The sequence below is a fragment of the Rhinolophus ferrumequinum genome, chromosome 20 (genome assembly GCF_004115265.2).
Source record: "Rhinolophus ferrumequinum isolate MPI-CBG mRhiFer1 chromosome 20, mRhiFer1_v1.p, whole genome shotgun sequence".
NCBI classification, from domain to species: Eukaryota; Metazoa; Chordata; class Mammalia; order Chiroptera; family Rhinolophidae; genus Rhinolophus; species Rhinolophus ferrumequinum.
The window spans coordinates 44,214,096-44,235,560 of NC_046303.1; the positions used below are offsets into that span (position 1 = coordinate 44,214,096).

At 33.3% G+C, this 21,465-nt stretch overlaps 1 pseudogene; it reads left to right on the forward strand.

Annotated features, from left to right (window-relative positions):
- The first annotated feature begins 6,780 nt into the window (after window positions 1-6,780).
- LOC117012227 (60S ribosomal protein L32-like) lies at window positions 6,781-11,440 on the forward strand (annotated as a pseudogene).
- The last annotated feature ends 10,025 nt before the right edge of the window (window positions 11,441-21,465 follow it).

Sequence of the window (21,465 nt, forward strand, 5' to 3'; positions counted from 1 at the left end):
AATCAATTTCCACATAGTGATCACACATTTTTAAAACATAAGTTTGATCATTCTATTTCTTTGCCTTAAACCTTTCAATGGCTCTCCCTTGTACTTAGAGAGGCCTATAAAGCACCTCCAAAAGACTAGAAGTTATTTCTCCAATCTCATTTATTACCTTTTTTTTTTTTTTGCCTTTCCCTGTGATCAGCTGCACTGTTCTTTTAGTTCTTATTCGTACCCCCAGGGCTTTTGCGTATCTTCTTACTTCGATCTTTCTTCCTCACTCCCCTCTTCATTGTATAATTAGAAGTTATACATCAACCTAAGTGGTTGGATCGAAACTAGTTCTCCCTATATTTACTATCATAGAAAAGCTGTTAATTTTCTTTATATCATGTATCATGATTTATAATTATTTCTTTTCTTTCGTTTTATTTGCTGGCTGCCTATCTTCCTTATAAACCTGAATTGCCATGAGGTTTGGGACTATATCTGTCTTGTTAAATAGTGCATCTCCCCCACCATTCTGCCCAAAACACGAGAGAGGTTCAAACCATTTATTGGCTGAATGGATACTCCTGTCAGAAACGCACTTCTGATTCTGTCTGGGTAAATTCTATATATATGTATGTGATCTACATTGGCTCTCATTAAGAAGACATGATCATTAGTTCAGAATGTTCTGTTCTTTGATTTTTTAAATCAGAAGCCATGATAAGGCAAGAAATAAAGCCTTTTTCTAATGTGCTTTCTGCTTTTAGTGTTCTTTAAAAATTGTGTTGGTTAACCAAGTTCTATTAAGAGTATATTTTATAAAACTGCTCTGACTGAATGCAAGCGGGCAAAGAATAGGCTGGATTTGGCTGCTATTCTACACTAATAAGATTGTAACCATATACTTGAGATCACATGGGATACGCATCCACGGCCACAGCTCTTCTGTGCCGCTCTGTAGCACTATTGAGATCATAAACAATGAAGAGACCAGAATTGAAGCCTCCCAAGAAAGTCACAGGAAACTTCAAATCTACTCAGTCAGCACAACTTTTGGAAATTGTTCCTTTGGAGAAAGCAGATGTTAAGGAACACAAATTAGCTATCAGAAGGGATTTATTGTAAACCACATGTATAAGTGAATTTGTATACATTTAGATGTACGAACAACATAAACCCCTAAATAGTTGAGTTATATGGAAATCAATTTTAATAAGTACTCAATACTGTGATATTCTGCGATTGAACTATGAACGTCATAAGAATTATTATTATTATTACTATTATTATTTTTTAAAAAATAAGTTAGTTTCTTATCTTGCATGCGGCTGAAATGCAGTGACTTTCTGTGATTGCTCACAGAAATAAAAAGGTTCTGAGAAATATTAGGTAACACATTTAGTTAAAAAAATCAAGTATAATTATTTTGACTTGAAATTTTACCCCAATTTTTTATTGTATGCCCGGGTGAACATATGAGCTAAAGATAAGAAAGTTGTATGCAGCTAATGTTGTTTGCCTTTCAAAATAAGCATTGTTCTCAAATTAGTATTTCAATACTCAGATGGTCTGAAATGAATCCTATACACTCAGAATAATTAAATGTCCTATTTTGCTTAAAGCTTTTCTCAAACTCTAAGTCTGAATAAGGCATTCATTTCTCTGTGTTCCATAATGATTTGGACATATATGCCTTATTGCTATATTTAGCCCTTTGTTTATTTTATAAAACTCAAAATCAGGAAGAATATTTTTTACTTGTAGGTTTCTACAAAGCATATGACAAATACATTTTTTAAAATTTAATGATGGATGAATAATATTTCTACTAAGAAGACTTTTACTTTTAAAAACTCATTGTATCAATAATATATACATTTCTAACAGCACTGTATTTATATATGGTAAGAAATAAAAATTGTGAAACTGTCTAAACATGTGAATAAATAACGTACATAAAAATTACCAAAATCCAGAAAAAACTGAAATATAAGCAATGAAATAAAACATAGTGAATGCGCACATAAACATACATACATATATAATGTGTATATATAAAAATCTATCAAACTGGTAATATTTTAATAAAAAATGCTAGGGAAAATATAGTGAAAGAGACATTATACTTTGTTGGTAGGGATACAGTTTTTTTCAACTATTTCTGAAAGTAATTGAGAATTACATAATAAAAATTAATAAGTAATAAGCACAAAGATTATTGTTTAAAGATCTTCATAGTACTTATTATAGTAGATACTAAATGATGGAAAAACCTTAATTATCCTACAATAAGACTTATAGTGCTCTAAAATGGATTTTGTACCATTATTAGTATTGTTTTCAAATTATTTTAATAACAGGAATTACTTATGAATTAAAGTTAACTTTAAAACAAAGCATGTACAATTATTTGTGTATGGTGTGTGTGTATATGTATGTGTTTGTGTGTTGTGTGTGTGTGTGTGTGTGTGGTGTGTGTGTATTGATATAATTTCTAAAAAAAATAATTATATGAAAAAACATAAACCTTCTGGTTCAAAATGGCAGAATGAGTTTTTTTTTTCATTCATCACTCTTCTACTATAACAATTTTTAAAATGAAAGTAAATAAAAGGTAAAATTCAAAAGACAAAAAGAAAAAAAAACAAAAGAATATTATTATAGATGAAAAATATTGGAAGATAGAAAGTACTTGGATAAAATTGAACTTTAGGCAATATGACAGACTAATTGCTCAGAGGGACTTTTCTATAATTGAACAATTAGGTTCTTGATATGATATAGTCTTTTTTAATGGATTGCTGGATTTCTTCAAGGAGAACTATTCTCCTCACTTTGGCAAACAAATAAAAAATAAAAATAGTAACAACAAAAAAATCAGTGATCTGAGGCTGAGGCTGGGGACAGTAAGTAGATTAGAAAAGCAAAGATTCCAGGGGGTTGGGCGAGGCTATCAACACTGTGAACTAGAGGCTTGGCCTATGGTTTACACCTGAAACAAATATAATATTGTGTTAGCTATATTTTAATAACAATATTTTTTAAAAATAAAAAAGAATATGAAAGGAAGAACTAAAACTCTATTTGCAGATGATGTGTTCGTTCTTGTAAAAACCTAAGAAAAACAAAAGAAATATTACAAAAACAAAATTATTTAGTAAGCTAGCAGCACATAAAACTAACATACACAAATCATTACCTTCTCATACGTGAACAGTAACCATAGAGGATATAATGGGAGAGAAGAACCTATTTATAATAGATTTTTTTAAAAATAATATACTTATGATGAATTATAACAAAATATAAAAAATCTAAGTGGGGATAACTTGAAACATTTCTGAAAAATACAAAAGTAAAATGGAACTAGCTGAAAGACCATGTTCTTGGAGAAGAACAATCAAAATCATGAAGATATCAATTCTCCCTTAGTTGATACATAAATTTAACATCATCTCAATAAACGTGCCTTTTTTTTTTCCATTTTCTGAAGTTAGACATCTTAACCATAGCAAATGTCATTTTCACCTACCTCTCTTATACTGAAAATTAATTTCTCCCTTTCTCTTATACTCTAATCCAGTCGATAAGCACGTCCTAAAATTTTAATTCCAAGATATATCTCAACTCCATCACTGTTTTCCTTCTTTAATGCCAACTTACAAATCTAAATTCTCATCTTGTGTTTGGACTTTTATGATAGCCTTCTAAGTGACTGTATTGTATCTTCTCCTGCATCCTCCAAACCCTTCTCCACAAAGCAGCAAGACTACCTTTTGAAAAAATATAAATCATATTTTTTCCATGTATTCCATCAAATGGCTTATCATTGCAGTTATAACCAAATATCTGACCTTTTCCCAACATTTCACTTCATCTCATTGCATCTCCATTTTAAAATATGCGATTCCTTGACTATGCCAAGACTTTACCCATTTCACAGTTCATTTTACTTCCTTATCTCTGCTGAAACCTCCTCTTCCCTTGGCTACCTACATAGCATCTTCCCCTCAAAGAGGCCTCTCTGTCTATCCCATCTTGAACTTTCCCCCTTCACTTATATTTCTAACCCACTGCCTTACTTATTTTTCTCATAGCATTTATAAGAATTTGAGTTTGTTGGATTTATCTGTTCCTTCATTGTGTATTTCAGTACATCATGTATACATAAATTAAAACATAGTATTCTTAACGGCTAGGAATATTTCTGCCTTGTTCATACCTCTTTCTTTAGCTTAAGACAATGTATAGCCCATGGTAGTTACTCACTAAAATATTTATTGAAATGAAAATTATTTCCTGCCTTCAACTAGTTCTTTCTTAGACTTGCCAGAAACCTAAGTTGCACTGAACAGTTATTGAACCCAGGTTTTCTGAAGCTTTTGGATGTAAATATCAGGAATGTTGTATTAAAGAGGAAAAACTCCAGCTAGTTCAACATGATGTGTGCATATCATTCTCTGGGTGATGATTCCTAATATGGATATCATGCGTCATAAGACAGAAAAAAGAAAACACGATATAAATACTACCACTACAACTAACAATCTTTTTTTAAATTTTATTTGCCCAATGACATCAATACACAAAGAAGCACGATATTGTAAAAAAGGTATTGAAACGAGAGATTGTGTGAGAAAAAGGATAGTCATTGGTTAAAGTAAAAAGGGGGATAATTTTGTGGATTTTAATTAAAATTGAAAATCCCCACATCTCTCTGAAATGTTTTTTTAATAAGAGGAACCAAATACAAATAGTAAATAAAATAAAGCATCCTACCATTTAAAGGAAATCTGTGTTCCTTTAAAGCATCCAGAAGACCTGATTGAAAGTGGCCTGATCCATATGGACCTCTCTACCCACCTACGTGCAGGAGCAGATCCGAGAAGGGAGCTGAATCGCAGCCTCCGTGTCTGCCAGCCTCATCCTCACGTTGCTGACTTCAGAGCCTCCAGTGTGTAGGCAATGTGTTGAAGACAAGGAAAGGTGACGTGACCTCTTCTGGCAATTCCTTTCTCAGAAGCCTCTCCCAACTCTTTTCTTACAACTCCTTGACCCAATTGGGTCATATGTCCTTTAAGAATGTCATGTATCCTTTCATTTCGCCTAGTTTCTCTTGCCATTTACTGGTCTTGGATAGAAGGACGATTGTTGCTTAGCCTTAAACTAGTCCAGCCCACTTTGAGAGCCCACAAAGGGGGCAGTTTCACCAGATAAGCCAAGAGCTTCAAAGATGCAGGGTGAAAGATCCAACTCTTTGGGACGAAAAATGGATGCTGATTTGGGAACCAACATATTTCAGCAAAGTCTACGTTAATAAAAACTCAATTTTTGACCTCCTGCATGATGGTCTGTGTCCACATATCCCACCCCAGTCCACCTCATTTTATGTCTGTTTGATATTTAATAATGATCCCATCAATTCTAGCGAGCCTTCCTGTTAAAACAGTCCCAAGTGCTCATGCAAGACTAACTCCTAACAGAGTCATAAAAGTGAAAGCTTCAAAACTCAGTAACCTATTGCACTTTCCAGGGCGTGGATGACTAGAAACTATTTGAGGAGTAAGCATTCAGAAACAATGACTGAAAGAATAGAGTATAAAGCAGTGATGGCGATTATCCTGAGATTAATCCATCCCCAATGGTTTCCTGAGTATTTTGCCATTTCTGTTTGCAAAGCAGTAATTGGCATTGTTTAGTGGAGACAAATCACTTTGCCTTCCTCTTGGCAGCTTTTAAATGACAAAATAAATTTTGTACCAGATCTTGTTTTTCTCTAAGTTTATTTCTTGCTGCAACTAAATGTCCATTCATAATTTTTAGTCATAATAGGTCTTAAAACAATGCCCAAACATTAACTACTGAGATACTATCTACAAAATCTAACTCAGTTTTTCTAAATACTTGTGGTTATTCAATGACATTTACCTCCAGATGATAATAGTATCTTCAGTTTCCTCGCATGTCATACTATCTTTAAGGCCATAATGCTGAGTGCTTCTACCTAAATAATTGACCCCACATGGAAACTAGCCAATGGAATATAGCACGATTTGCGTAGGTTTTTTCCCCCCCAAGCTTTAGAATTTGTATTTTTGTATTAAAACTACAAAAAGCCTGTGATTTAGAGTAATATTTCATACTATTGAACAACTATTATCTGTTAAGCATAGTATAAAGTGATTACAAAATATAAATATGGGAGATTATTTGTTTATGTCCTTAATCACAACATATTGGATAAAATACTTTAAGTACCTCATGAAAAGACTCAGTAAAGTTTTTTCTGTTTTTGTTTGTGTTGGTAAGAAATTGTTTTTCCTATAATAATACACAACATCAGTAAGGAGGTAATGCTGAATTTTTTTCTTGAGTGATGTTTAAATATTTTTTTTAAGGGAACCTGTATACATTTTGTAACTAAAATAAATAAAATTAAAATGTGAAAAACTTCATAAATTTATAACAAATGTGATGAGTAATGAATAAATGCTATGGAAAAATAACTATTAATATCTTTGGTCACAAAGTACAGGTGGTACTATCTGAAAGGGCTTTACAGGATAAAAGGATTTTAACAAGCCTAAAGTAAAAATTGTGGGGTGCGGGTGGAATTACATGAATGTTGGTTATTAATATGAATATATCTAGAAATCTCTTGTATTGACAAGAAACTTATCAGGGTTAGTTAATAGAAATAGAATGTAAGTCAGTGAATTCAAGAGAACATATCTCTAGGACAGTATAGAAGAGCAGGTAAGAAGAGAAGACACCTAACACAACTTGATGTAATGGAGAAAAGGTATGAGGCCAGTCAACCCTGGGGGAGTGCAACATAGGCATTTGGAAGAAGAGAAAGCAGTGGATAGCAGGTAGATCTTTAGGGGGATGGATTTGTATTTTAGATGAAAAGGCAATATTGTGCCTCAGTGTTCAGAACACTTAGGGTTTTGCAGCCTGTTGTTATGAAAGAAAACATAGGGTTCCAAGATGGAAGACTATTTAGAAAGAAGAAAGAAAAATAGAGGAAAAGCATGTTTTGTTCCTATCCATGAAGTAATGCTATAGAAAGATTAGTAAGAGTCCAGCTTGGATTTTCCTTTGAAAGCATTTCCCTTTTGTCCTCTGGAGGACAAAAGAGTTCCTAACTTTCTTTTTCTATATAAATTCTGTTTCTATAAAACTCAACCTCAGAGATGTGTGACCATCAATCTAACGGCAGACTTGAGTGTTCAATAAATTATCAATAAATTTAGAAAATTAGAATATAATTCTTATCTCATTTGTGAGAAAATCTGCTATAATAAAACATCAAAAAGATCACCAAAACTATGATTATAATCTTTTCAAGCTTATAAAGTTTTGTAATAGGCTTATGGCACTTAATCCGTTTCTATTCCTAGTCCCTTAAAAAACAAAGTGCCTGGCTTCTCTTTCTCAGCGCTGCCTACCGAGGTGACATCCACCTCCTACTTGGTATCATGGCCACCTGCCCTCAGACCACTCGTGACGCCCAAGATCATCAAAAAGAGGACCAAGAAATTGATCCAGCACCAGTCAGACCGATATGTCAAAATTAAGCATAACTGGCCGAAACCCAGAGGCACTGACGATAGGGTGCGCAGAAGATTCAAGGGCCCGATCGTGGTGCCCCGCATTGGCTACGGGAGTAACAAGAAATCAAAGCACGTGCTGCCCAGTGGTCTTCCATGTTCCTGGTCCACAACGTCAAGGAGCTTGAAGTGCTGCTGACGGGCAACAAGTCTCACTGTGCTGAGATTGTCGCAACATCTCCTCAAAGCCATTGTGGAAAGAGCAGCCCAGGTGGCCATCAGTCACCAATCCCAGTGTCAGGCTGCGCAGCCAAGAAAATAGACAGCTTGTGTGCAAATTGTGTTTTTATAAAACCATTAAAAATAAAAAATTCTGCAAAAAAATAAATAAATAAATAAATAAAAAGCAATGTGCCTCAATACATGTACACACACTCTTTTCATAAAATTACAAATGAAATAATACTTAAATAATCTAGGAAGGTATGAATAATTTGTCGACATATTGTAATTAGAAGTATATCTCACTGCTTTTACCCTTGGCATTCAACTAATCCTTACTTAGTCTTTATAGATAAAGCACTTTTGTGCCTGCAGTAGGAGTTCCCTAACGAAGCTATAGTTAATTACTGAAACATGTCTGAGTAAATAGTAAAATGTAGCTTATACCAAAGTCTAGAATAATGGGCCACCTCAAGTGTACCAATATTTATTATTTTACATTTGCCAAATACTTCGTATTTTATTATTCAGAGTTTCTCAACAACCACCTAGATATTAGCTATTTGGTAGTCATTTATGACACGTTGGCCCAAATTAACCAATATATAATGTTCAATAATGCATCTTTACTTAACATATGCCTCTCTACAAAAAAATAGGAGAGGTCAAGTGGATGAAGCTACTAAAGACAAAAGTAAAACAGAATGACATGGTGATAACCTGCTGTGTTAACTGCTTAAACCCTTTCACATGTGAATAAACATGCAAATGCCTGAAAACTATTGCAGAATTAAACATTTAAATGAAATAATACTTCTTTTTAGGAAAATTAATCCAAACATGATAAAAGTATTCTTCCCTTATATGGACAACACTTCTCATATATTTATAACATATCATTTAAAATTACTTCATATAAGTGTGTTTTTAAATAATGTTATTTTCACAAAGAAAGTTTTTTTACTTTCCTCAGACCTTACTCCAAATTAGCTCATTTTACTGGTGGAAAAACTTGAATTCTTACATACATTATGCTTTTCTTTCTTAAATTTTTATTGTAGTATTAAATATATTTTTATGAGCTGTCTCAGGTTTTTGAGTTTGTAAGAAATAAATATAAGGCATGTCACAGAAAATGTCCTTAATAGCTTCTGTAATTCGGGGATCTTAAAAGTAAAATAAGGTTTGGAAGCACAGTTATCTATGTGCACCATATTTCATTCAACCGACAGGATCTCAGTGCATAATTTTAGTTTGCTTAGTTCAGTTGCTGTTTAAGGAAATGTGGGGGAACCATAATTTAGTTAAGATACTTCCATAATTTATATTTGACTTAATATTCACTACTGAGCTTCCTGGAAACTAATACAAACATAGAAAAAAATGGAAAATTTCAATGTAATAATGCCACCCTATACCTTGAATCTGAACTGAATTGCCAAACCAGCAACCACCTACTCTAAAGAACAAGGTCATAGGAAACAGATGCAGTTTGAGTGTATCTGAGCCAAATTCAAGATGGTAGCCTATCAGAGAATCTGAAGGTGAACAAGAATATTAAAGATGCTGCCTGTTTTCAACTGTTGGAGCATCAGTGCAGCAAAGCAGAGGAGGAAAGTTGGAATGACAACCAGTTCTCCAGCTGTGAATGACAGCCACATGGTGGGAATAAATGCTACATAAAACACACATATGTACTCTCACATCACATACCAAACTACAGTGTACCTGCTCACCCCAAACAAAGGTAACACAGACGTCTAAGAGAAAAAGAAAAGGTACTCTCTTAAGGGCAGAGTAGCCGTTAGAGGTAGTCAGAAAATGAGAATACCATATCTATCTAAATCAAGCCCCGTGCTGACTCTGCATAGAAACCTGGCCTGTCTCCAACAGTAAGCTTCAATGAATAGCTGATGCAGAATGAATGCCACCCTTTCAAAGCAGAGCAACATGGGACTATTGCTGGTTCCCTAACCAGCATCCATTTCTCTAGTTGTAAATGGTACCCTGCATTTTTTCTAAGTAGCCATCCTTCTGTTGCACTGTGACATCAGTGGAAGTCAATGCTATTACATTCTCAATGATGGGTTCAGTAAATCTGTCTTACGCAACTATCACATACTTCTCTCCTAGCAACACCAATTGGTTCAGCAGTGGGTTTGGGGCACAAATGAATCAATGACATGCAAAGCGATGTTTAAACAGGGAAAATGGAGGAACGTCTTTCTTTTGAGAGATTACTGCTAGAAGAGAAGAGAGTTGTATCATTTCCTCTGGACATTATAAGTTTATATAGATATGAAGCCTGGAATAGTTATAGCCACCTCCAGGGACAGGGAAAAGGTGATAAGTGGAAAAATTTTAATTTAGCCAATACTGAAGCATGTCATACACCTGCCTTTCTACTTATGTCAGCAATTTCAAGTGCAGGACAATTCAGGAAATAAGGCATCCACAAGTATAACCCCTTTGGCCACAATAATTGAAAATGAATTCCAGCCAAAACAAGGAGAGAGCCAGAAAAAAAACAACAACCAAAACATGTTAAGTGGAAGTATGGTGAGGATCAAATAAGAATGTAATTCATTTAAGTACAGACACAGAACCAAAAGTGTGGAAAGGTAAATATTAGGAATAAAAATGTTAAAGATAAAGAAGCATTTAATATAAAATTCTAATAAAAATGTGAGAACAGACTTAAGACCAATTATAACTGTCATTTTAATAAAGGAATAATTAAATAATGAAAATGACTGTCACATTGAATCAAATAACAAAGCCAAATTTTAGACACTGGAAAGTAATAATTTACCTTTTCTTCAAGTGTCCAGGCATATTAACAAAAATAGACCACATTTTAAGTCACAAAGGAAATCTCAATTAATTTTTAAAAAGTGAAATATTAGCTCATATTTGTGGTTACAATGAACTAAAATTAGGATTTAAAATAAAAAATAGAAATGCCATAATGAAATTAATTTTAAGGAATATATTGTATATCAGAACTTATGGCATATAGTTAAAAAGAGCTCAAAAGAAAATATATAGACCTAGTGGCTTCATTACTGACAAAGAATATGAAAACAATTGATTTGAATATTTAATAGAAGTAGATAGAAAATTAAAGAAATGTATCAGAAGGATTTAACAGTGATAAACAGGAATTAAGAATTAGAAAACAGAGAAGTGGAAGAATAAATAAAATAAAAAGCAGTTTTTAAAATAAACTAATGAAATAAATTAACCTCTAGCTAACCAAATATTAAAAAAGCAAAATAAATCATATAATGAGACACTTATAAATAATAAGGAAATAACCATATATATGAAATACTTCAAATAAGAGCGTACGTTTGTCCATTCTATAAAAACCATACAAAACATTGAAAAGCTGGCTGAAACTGGTAATTTTTCAGAAAAATATAACTGACCAAAATGTAATCCTACGATGTTAGAAACTTTAAATAGACCAACTGCTGCTGAATCAATGACACAGATCCCTGAAAATGAACTAGGTGGGTAAATTATATTGATTCTTCAGGAAACAGATTTTTACAATGCTATTGAATCTGTCCAAAGAAAAAGAGAAAAGGTATGTTTTCTATTTATTTTTACCTATCCAGCTTGACACCAATGCCAAAACCAAGATTTTCCTCAAAACCCAGTTCTGGATCAAATTCAACACGTAACTGAGGACCACAAGGATCAGTGTCCAAACCCTGGCATCCATGGTGTCAGCCTGGAAAAATTATGAAGCAAAATTTACCAAGGTCCCCCAAAACCACAGAAAATCTCAATAATGCTATAAATAACTTTAATCAGATCATCTTTGTGAAACCAAGATGATCAATTCGTTACAATATTAATCTGAACTAACTGGATGAGATTTGTTGAACACTCATCACCTTTTTTATTAGTTATAAAAATATGATCATAGAGCTGGGAATATTTATTAATGTTAGGAGGAGGATGATTATCTGGAATATCCTTAATTTTTAAAAATAATTCTCAATTACGGTTGTTGAGTAATTTTGATGTGGTCATGAGAAGAGCCAAGCACAGCGTTTACCTACTGAACCAACTTGACCAGAAATCTTCCTTTTACATTCTTATGTCTCTACTAGCTTTCTCTTATTTCAGCAATTGACAAACTAATGCTATTAATAAAATGTTTAATACTAATGACAACAACAGGTATTCTTGTCTTGTTTCTGATTTAGACTGCCTCCATTGTTTACTACTATGTAAGATTTGACCTGCTGACTGAGAAATAGTTACTTTATTATGTTCCTATGTGTACCAATTCCTAATTTATTGACGATTTTTCATCAGGAATAAAAATATCATTTTTATTTGTCAAATGTATTTTCAGCATCTCTGGAGATACTTTTAAGATATTTGTCCTTAGATCTACTAATATAAGTAATTAAATTAATGAACAATGCAATATTGAAGAGTATCTACAATCCTAGTTTAATGTTATATATTACTACGTTTTGAATATTTATTTAGAATTGTTTTCACATCAGTGTTCACAGGTGAGAGTGATTTTTTAATTTAATTTTTGTGTAGTTTTTATCAGATTTTGGTATGTAATTTAAAAATACTGTGGAGGTTTTTCTTTTATTTAGTTATTTATTTTTGCTGTGGTCTGGAACAATTTACAGTTTACAGTAGTATTGGGATTATCTGGTCTTTAAAGGTTTGGGAAATTCCACTATGAATCCTCATAATATATTGCTTCTTGGACAAATAGATATTTGATAACTTTGTCTTTTTATAAAAAAAAGTTTCCTTCTATCACTAGTGAGGCAGTTTAAGTACTTTTTCCTAGAAAATTATCTATTTATGGAGAGATCTACAATTCTCTCAGAATTTAAAAAAAAATATTTATTTTTTTTTTTTTACCTTTGTCATCACTATTTCATCATGCTATGCATTTATGCTATTCACTCCCTAGTTTTTCCTAATATGGTTGTATGACGTAATCCTCTTGGTTGGTTTTTAAAGAATTAAATTATCTATCTATCACTTTTACTAACTCATTCTTTCCTGCTTTTATCTTTGTGAATTCCTTTCTTTTATTTTATTTTGGTTTTCTTCCTTTATTTCCCCTGACATTTTGGTAGGATATTTATTATTTTCATTCTTTCATTTTTAGTAATATGAGTTTTTTGAATATGAATTTTCCTCTGAGCATTATTTTAATTATGCTCCTTAAATTTTAATACACATTACTTTCATTACTGTTATTTTATTCTATCTTAATTTGTACATTATTCCATTACTTATTTTATTAAGGCCATTTAATACCCAAGTAAAAGATTCTAATTTGACTTTTAATTTTGTTGTTACATATTATGATTTTATTGCATTGTGGTCAGAGAATACTGTTTGTTTTTCAACTTTTTGTAATTTGTCGAGGTTTTCTTTATGGCCTAAATTATTTGTAACTTTCAAGATTGTTTCACGCACAATTGATAGAAGTTATATTACTTAATATTGGGATATGTCTCAAAATAATATAAATATAATCTATCATCCTCACATATTACTTTTCCTTTGACCTGTCTTGGACTAAGACAGCTTTTTGTTTTAAATTAAATTTATTGGGGTGACATTGTTAATAAAATTATATAGGTTCCAAGTATACCTGTTTCTGGCAGCATTATTCATGGTGGCCAAGATGTGGAGACAACAAAAGTGTCCTTCAATAGATGATTGGATACAGAAGATGTGGTACATGTATACAATGGAATACTACTCAGCCATAACAAAAAATGAAATACTGCCATTTGCGACAACATGGATGGATTTTGAGATTATCATGCTAAGTGAAATATGTCAGACTAAGACAGTTTTATTGTATCAAAGTCTTCTATTATTAGTGTGTTTCTAAGGCATCCTCTGTAGATTTTGCTTTGTGAAAGTTGTTGGTATATTATATGGTGTTTAGAGATTCATAGCTCTATTATCTTTACTGTGAAGATATAGCATTATAATATATAACTTTTTCTAATTTAATCCTTTTTAGCTTCAATTGTACTTTGATATCAAGTTGTGATCCCTGCTTTTCTGTTTTTGCTGTTATTCATTGTTCAGCCTTTGATTTTTAGCATCTCATTTTTTAGGGGGTCCTTTTATATGCAATAAAATTTGTATTTCGTTGTGTCAGTCTGTCTGATTTTTTCTTTTAGTAGGTGAGTTAAGCCTATAAACGCTTAATAATTAGAAATTCAATGCACCATATACTTTCTTAAAAATGTTTCTTTCAGTATTAGAAAATTTATATTTTGGTTGCAATGTTTATTTTATATGAGTATCTCATTCTCCATTTTCTTTCGGTGTATCTATGAATTCTTATTAGGAATAATAGAATATTCATTTAGTAGCTTTTCCTTTTTCTTTCTCTACCTTTCACTGTCTAACTTTGGCCAATCATATTATTTTTCTTTATGTTCATGTTCTTACTCTTAAATATATGTGTGATGAACAATCTTCTGTGTCAACTTCACTAGGTCACAGGTTGGCCAGATATTTGGCTCAACCTATTTCTAGGTGTGTTTATGAGGATTTTCCTGGATGAAATTAGTGTTTTAATTGGACTCAGTAAGGTAGTTTGGGATTCCCAATATGGGTGGGCATCATCCAATCTACTGAGGACCTGGACCGAACAGAACAAAAAGATGGAAGAATAAAAAATTTGGCTCTTCCTGCCTAATTGATGTGCTAGAACATTGATCTCCTCCTGCCCTCAGCTTCCCTGTTTCTCAGGCCTCCAAACTTGGACTGATTTACACCAGACTGACTTTTACACTGAATTTTTTTGGTCTCCAGTTTGCCATTGGCAGATCATGAGACTTCCCAGTCTCCATGATTGTTTGAGCCAATCCCTTAAAATAAATTTCTTCATATATATATATATATATATATATATACACACACACACACACATACACACACACACACACACACACACACACACATATATATATATATATATATATATATATACTATTCTATTTCTCTAGAGAACCCTGACTAATAACAATACTCAAGCTTCTCGTATTCAAATGTTATCCTTTTACTCACAACCACTACTTATGAGGGAATGATTCATCATATTCTATTTTTCTTTCTCCCTCCCTCTTCTATCCTATTTTTCCTCTTTCCTTTTTTAAAGTATATAATATATGTAAACTATTTACTCACAGCTCCTCCTTTGGCTTAAGGTTTTACACACACACACACACACACACACTCACACACACACGGTTTTATGTAGTCAATGCTCGATACCAAAATTTTATACAAAATCTCTTAAATGATCTCCTGTTGTATAAGCTCATCTTCCAGATTTCTCAGGAAAGACACATAAACTTGAATTCTTGTATGTTTAACTCTGTTTTATCACAATCATTATATTTGAAAGAAAGATCGGTGTGATAAAAAGGTTATTGGCTCACATTTTCTTCCTTTGTGTACCTGGTGGATATTGTGCCATTATCTTCTTGCGTTTAATGTTCCTCTTAAGAAGTCCGACGCCAAAATGTTTCCTTTACTTTATCAGTGCATTGCTGCATGTTTGATTAGAGACTTATAGTTTTTGTCTGTTATATTGAAAATCTTATCATCTTAGCAAGAAGTGTTAATATTTAGCATTCCAGGTCATCTTTCCCAGATATACTGTGAATCCTTTCTATATGCAGATTCAAGTATTTTAAAAATGAGGGCTTCTTGTATTGTAATTTTAAAATATTAGTTTTGTTTTTGTTATGTTTTGTTCTTCAGTTTTTCTTTTGATACTCATGTTATGTGTACATGGATTTTCTGTGCATGTCATGTATACTCGATCTTCTTTTTCTTTCTACCTTCTATGTCTTTCTCCTAAACTCTTATTTTTTCTCTCATGTCTGTCCTCTCTGTGTTATCTACAGTACTTTAAGTAGTTTCTACTTTCTTTTGGGTACTTTGTAATTTAATCTTAATTTATAAGTTAACTTTGAATTATTTCCAAGTTTTGTCATTTCACATTTAACATCATCTATTACCTGTCTCTCATTACCTCTCTTTTTAAAGTTTGTGATTTCTATTTTTTGTTCTTTTACATCTATAATTTCTTATTTCATTATTTTTAATTCTGGCAGGAATCCTGCTTCTAGGAAAGTTTTGTTTTTGTTTGTTTAGTGTGCATTTATCTATGGATTTTGATCCCTTTATTGGTTTTAATTTTTTATAGGATGGATGTTATCATTTTACTTTTCTTTTCCATATTTTGTTTTTCTGGAGTAGTGAGTAGGAGGATGTTCCTTTTGGCAGAGGCAGAGGTGGCAGGTGACTTTAAGATCTCATATTGAAGGCTCTGCTTTTGATACAATAATGAATGGCAGTTTTAATATGCTAAATCATTATTTGGTGGTAGTGGTGGGGTGTTTACTTATATTTTCGCATTCTATTTTGTTACAGTAGAATACTTGTCACCAAATGCTTCTTTCCCTGTCTTTAAAACCAGCTACTGACTTCAAATGAAATCACTGTGCAAAATCACACAATATCACATAATTGAAAGAACGCATGGAACTCCACAGGGCATAGTCATATAAAGCTTTTATAAAAGCAAAGGACACATTCGTTGGGAGAGAAAAAGTGCAGGCATTCACACAGAGGCCCAAGATGTACCAATGCCGTCACCCAGGGTCCTACCTCGGTTACACAGGATGCGCCTCATCTTTGGTTTGTAAACCACCACGATATGTACAAGATACTTCGGTTTCATGGGAGCCAAGCACAAGTTTACTGAGGCATCAAAGTTAAAACTTGGCTTTATAACGCATTAAACTAGGTATAACTATCAATCTATACATTTTCACTAACCAACATAAATATCAAGCTAGCACAGCATGTCCCAGGGGAATTTCAGACTTTACACACCACATCATAAATCAGTAGCTATGGAATATTACTGGGCCATAAAAAGAATGAAATCTTACCATTTACCACAACATGGATGGACCTAGAAAATGAAATGCTGAGTGAAATAAGTCAGACAGAGAAAAACAAATACTATATGATTTTATTTATATGTGGAGTCTAATAGAAAGAAAGAAAGAAAGGAAGGAAGGAAGGAAGGAAGGAAGGAAGGAAGGAAGGAAGGAAGGAAGGAAGGAAGGAAGGAAGGAAGGAAGAAAGAAAAGAACAGAAACAAACTCACAGATACAGAGAACAAACAGATGGTTGCCAGATGGGAGGGGGTTGGGGGCTGGGTGAGGAAGGCAAAGGAATTAAGAAGTACAAATTGGTAGTTACAAAACAGTCAGGGGGTATAAAGTAAAACATAGGGAATATAGTCAATAATATTGTAATAACTACGTATGGTGTCATGTGGGTACTAGACTTATCTGGGAGGGAACCACTTCGTAAATTATATAAATATCTAACCACTATGTTGTACATCTAAAACTAATATAACATTGAATGTCAATTGTAATTGAAAAAAAAAATCAATAGCTAGTCTATTTCATCCTTTCCTTGGAAAAAGGTTAGTACTAGACTTCCAGGCTTCCCTGGAGACAAGCTTTGAGCTACCCAGAAAAAGCTGTGAGTCATCCCTATACTTAGACAACTGTCTTCCAAGATACTTTCCCAAAACTGCCTTTCCAAGCCCCTTCTTTTTCTTCCTGTCGCCTGTGCTGCGATCTTACAAGCCTAAGAACTGGTCTCTGTAGTTTCCACTCAGGGTAGGGTTCACTGTTTCTGGAGGTGAACCCTTGATAATGTGTCCCGGATCTCACACTACCCACCACCCACACTTCTGTGCAGCAACCTCCAGACTCATATACAAGTGTGGGCTCTGGTATCAACTCTAGTATCAATTGTTTATTTCACCTTTTACTCATAAATTGGAATTTATAATATTCTCTGTTACTTGGTTATGCCGTAAATGTAAGTTATTGGGGTTTGAATTTAACTTCTCTTTTAATTTTTATGGTATGTTGGAGAAGGTGTAGAAAGATTAAAATCTATAGAGACCCCACTATCCTAAGGTAACTTGGAAGTAGCTGCCTTGGCTTTAAAGTTTTCAATGCCTTCAGGAGCTAACGCTACTTCAGTGACCAGAGAAATATCCTTTTCTGTCTCAATTTTTCCTATAGCAGTGGATATGCCAATTTTGGGGTTTTTTTTTCTGCTTTTCACTACTCCTTTTAATGTCAGAAAATTTCAAAATGTAAACTGATTCCCTAAATGTTTCCTATAATTAAATCATTACCAATTAGACACCAAGTACCAATTCCATTGCATTTGCTCATTAGTTTTCCTAAAATGTTCTCCCAGATTATGTTTGGCATTTTCTATTGAAATTTTATATATATATATATATGAATTCAATAAATTCTGTCCCAACCAAAGCATCCATTCATGGAACAAATGATGGTACCCTCACCTCTTCAAGTAGTAGCCATTCAGAAAGTACCTCAGACCAACACTCAATCCAACATGTTCTAAATGTAATAATGCCTTCCAGGACTTCCCATAATTACTTTTTTATGTTCCTGTACCTTCTGTTAGAAATATAACATTGTAAATACCCAAGATTTTTCCTCTTAGCATATCTGCCATACTTACCTCACTCTGTACAGCAGCTCTGTCTATTTGGAACTTAGCAAATGATGTAAAGATACTCTATGTTTATTATTTAAAACTATATCTAAAATGTATCTTGATTTTATGAAACTGTTTAATTATCTATCCTAATATCAGAGAGTGTTTTCCCAGTACCTCTCTAGTACTTCAAGGGTTGTCTTTGTTGGTTTCTTGCATTCAAACTTCCTCTGGAGTCATTCAAGATTGTACTCTTGGGTCTTCCCACAAATGATGCTCTGTTTACCTAATGATCACATGCCTTTTCCTAGCTCCATCCATAACAGTACTGAGACGTGCATACCTCTTTTTCTATTTTATATATGGATCGGCTGGCCAACCAGACAGAAATATTTATCCTATTCTTGAACATATCTTCCATTATAATCTTTGTTTATTTCTCTCACTACTAATATATTGATTATAAGAAAAAAAATCTGCTTTTAACTCAATCTTGAATCTTGTTCTTCCTTGAGAGATACTAATTCCTAGAAACAAAATACAGGTATGAGCTTTTAATTTTTCTTCTTAGTGTTGTATTAAATTCCAATTTTTTTTTTGTACCTCAATTCAAGAAGATTACCTAAACAATAAGGACCAAGTGGCCTTTTAGTTGTTCATTGATTAAAAATGTATCAGTCCTGTGTTTGAACCCATAGTCTCTCTTATTGAAATCCACAATAATTAAGATTTCTGTGGAGTCTATTTGTGATAATACAATGAGGAATGTGGAGGAGGTAACTCTAGGGATTTTAGGATAATCTTCATAATTTGAGCAGTAAATCAAGTCCCTTGGTCTTGGATATAATTTAAATGAAGAGAAAAAGGAATAGTTTTCGTACCAGATCCTAATGTGCAGCACTTAAAAATGAAAAAGCAATGTAGAATTCTTTTCCTCTGTTAATCCCCCAGCTTGCTGTTTTAGCGAAGAAACACAGTAATGGGAGCAATGTTCCTTTGACTAACCAAAGGACAGAAAGAGCCTAAGTAATGAAATACTGTCTATTTGGTAGAAGTGTTTCTCACTTTACCATGACTCTTAACTGCTCAATGTGGGAATCTAAATTCCCTGAGTCTCCTTCTAAAGTATCTTAGAGAGCCTCTGCTAACCTCAGGATCTGTTAAATACTAAAAGTCTCAGAAAAGTAGAAGTCTTCCTCGATTCCTAACATCAATCTTTGTTTATTTGAACTTCTAACTGAGTTGTACTGCCTTACCTGAGGATACCAGCAAATCCTTCCTTAATGCTCCAGTCACGGAGGGCCACTCTTGCTAAGGTTGGTCTCTAAGTCTACTATTCTGAAGTTCAATCCTGTTTAAACCAGCTGACTGGCTACACCCAGGACTCAGTGTCCCCAGGTATAATTTTGGTCTCTATGTCCCACTTCTTGGATTTGCATTCAAGGATTTCTAAGCCACAGAATGTAAGGGATTTTCATCACTGCCATTTCTCCAACACCTTAGAACAGTGATTAGTATATATTAGATGCTCAATGAATGAATGAGTGAATTCAAGGGTTGAACCCTTCATTGTCCTTCTAAAATAGGAATCAATGTCTCACTTTATGAATTGTTAATTGTAATTAAAAAATACCTTAGTATTGTGATTAAAATTAGCTTGATGAAGCTGGGGTTATGTATGAAGAATGACATTTAAAAATGACCTGATAAATCTCAGTCTGTCATCATGTCACCAAGCGAGTGTTTTTTTTTTTCATAAGAAAAGTTAACGAATGGGATGGAGAAAACAACCAGAGGGTGATTCTATTTCATTATAAATAATGGAGCGAATGTTTTCAGCACTCTATGGAAGAATAAAGGGAGAAGAGATTAACATGTACCCTGTTTTCAGGCACAACATAAGTTTTCACACAGGCCAGGCACGCACAGCTATTTGGGGTTGGAACCATCACTAAGAATTAAGGAAATAAAATGATTAATACTTTGATATTTTACTTCTGCACAGTTCAGCTAAAGTAGAATCATACAAATTTTATTAAACAGATTTTTTTTTGTAACAGTGCGATAGCACTATTTCCTATATTTATAAATACTCACTTCTTAACTTAAAGCAAAGTTATAAACAGCTTTGTGAATAGCCCCAGATACGGATTTCTGTGGTAATGTTTACCATGCTTAACACTGGAGCTGCAGAGATTATTAGCTAGATATTTAAACCTTAACAGAAAGTTCCTCAAAAACAAAACTAAAGTGCAAAACAAAAAAACACTTTAAAAATGAACTTAATTTGCCACATGCTTTCCCTACAATTGAGGTCATATTGGAAAGTAAATAAGAAAATGTAGTGTGTTGATGTAACTTAAATCAATATATAAATTCAAACATTTTTTTTCTTTATATGGAGAATACTAAGTGGCAAAAAAGGAATATAGATATGTGAAGGGAAACATATTTTGGAGCTGCAAATGTCTACATATTAAATCCACAATTAGCTTTCAAATGTGGAAACCAAATAAAAAACATGGTAAGTGGTTTGCTCAATGTTAAACAGCCTGTCAGTGGCAATAAAAAAGCCCAGAGCACTCGTTCCTTTTGCCCCGTATCTCAGGCCCATCATGGCTTTACTTTCTCTATGTTTGGTCATGATCCATCACTTCAATTAATTTCATTAGTTTCCTTAACTCACTTATCCCATTGTCCTCTCATCTCAACTTCCAAGCAAAACCTATAAGGTGAATAAATCCACTGTGTTGGATGCTTAGACTAATGCCCAAGCTGCTGAGGCATATGTCTAGATCATCTAGAAGTCATCTCCTCTCACTCCTTACACCCTTCTCTACCTCGCTCCAAATGACCACTGAATAGACTACTGTCTATTAAAACTTCCAACTTCCACTCATGGTTTCCACTTTTTTCTGTTCCTAGCACCACCTCAACATATTGGCCATTGTTAAATTTCAAACTTATCATTGCAGAACATTTCAAACATCTACAAAAGTACAGAGAATAGTATAATGAAGTTCCTCATCACCAATCTTCAATAATTCAATAATTATAATTAATGGGTAGTCTTATTTCATCACTATCTTTAATTATTTCGAAGCAAGCACAGACA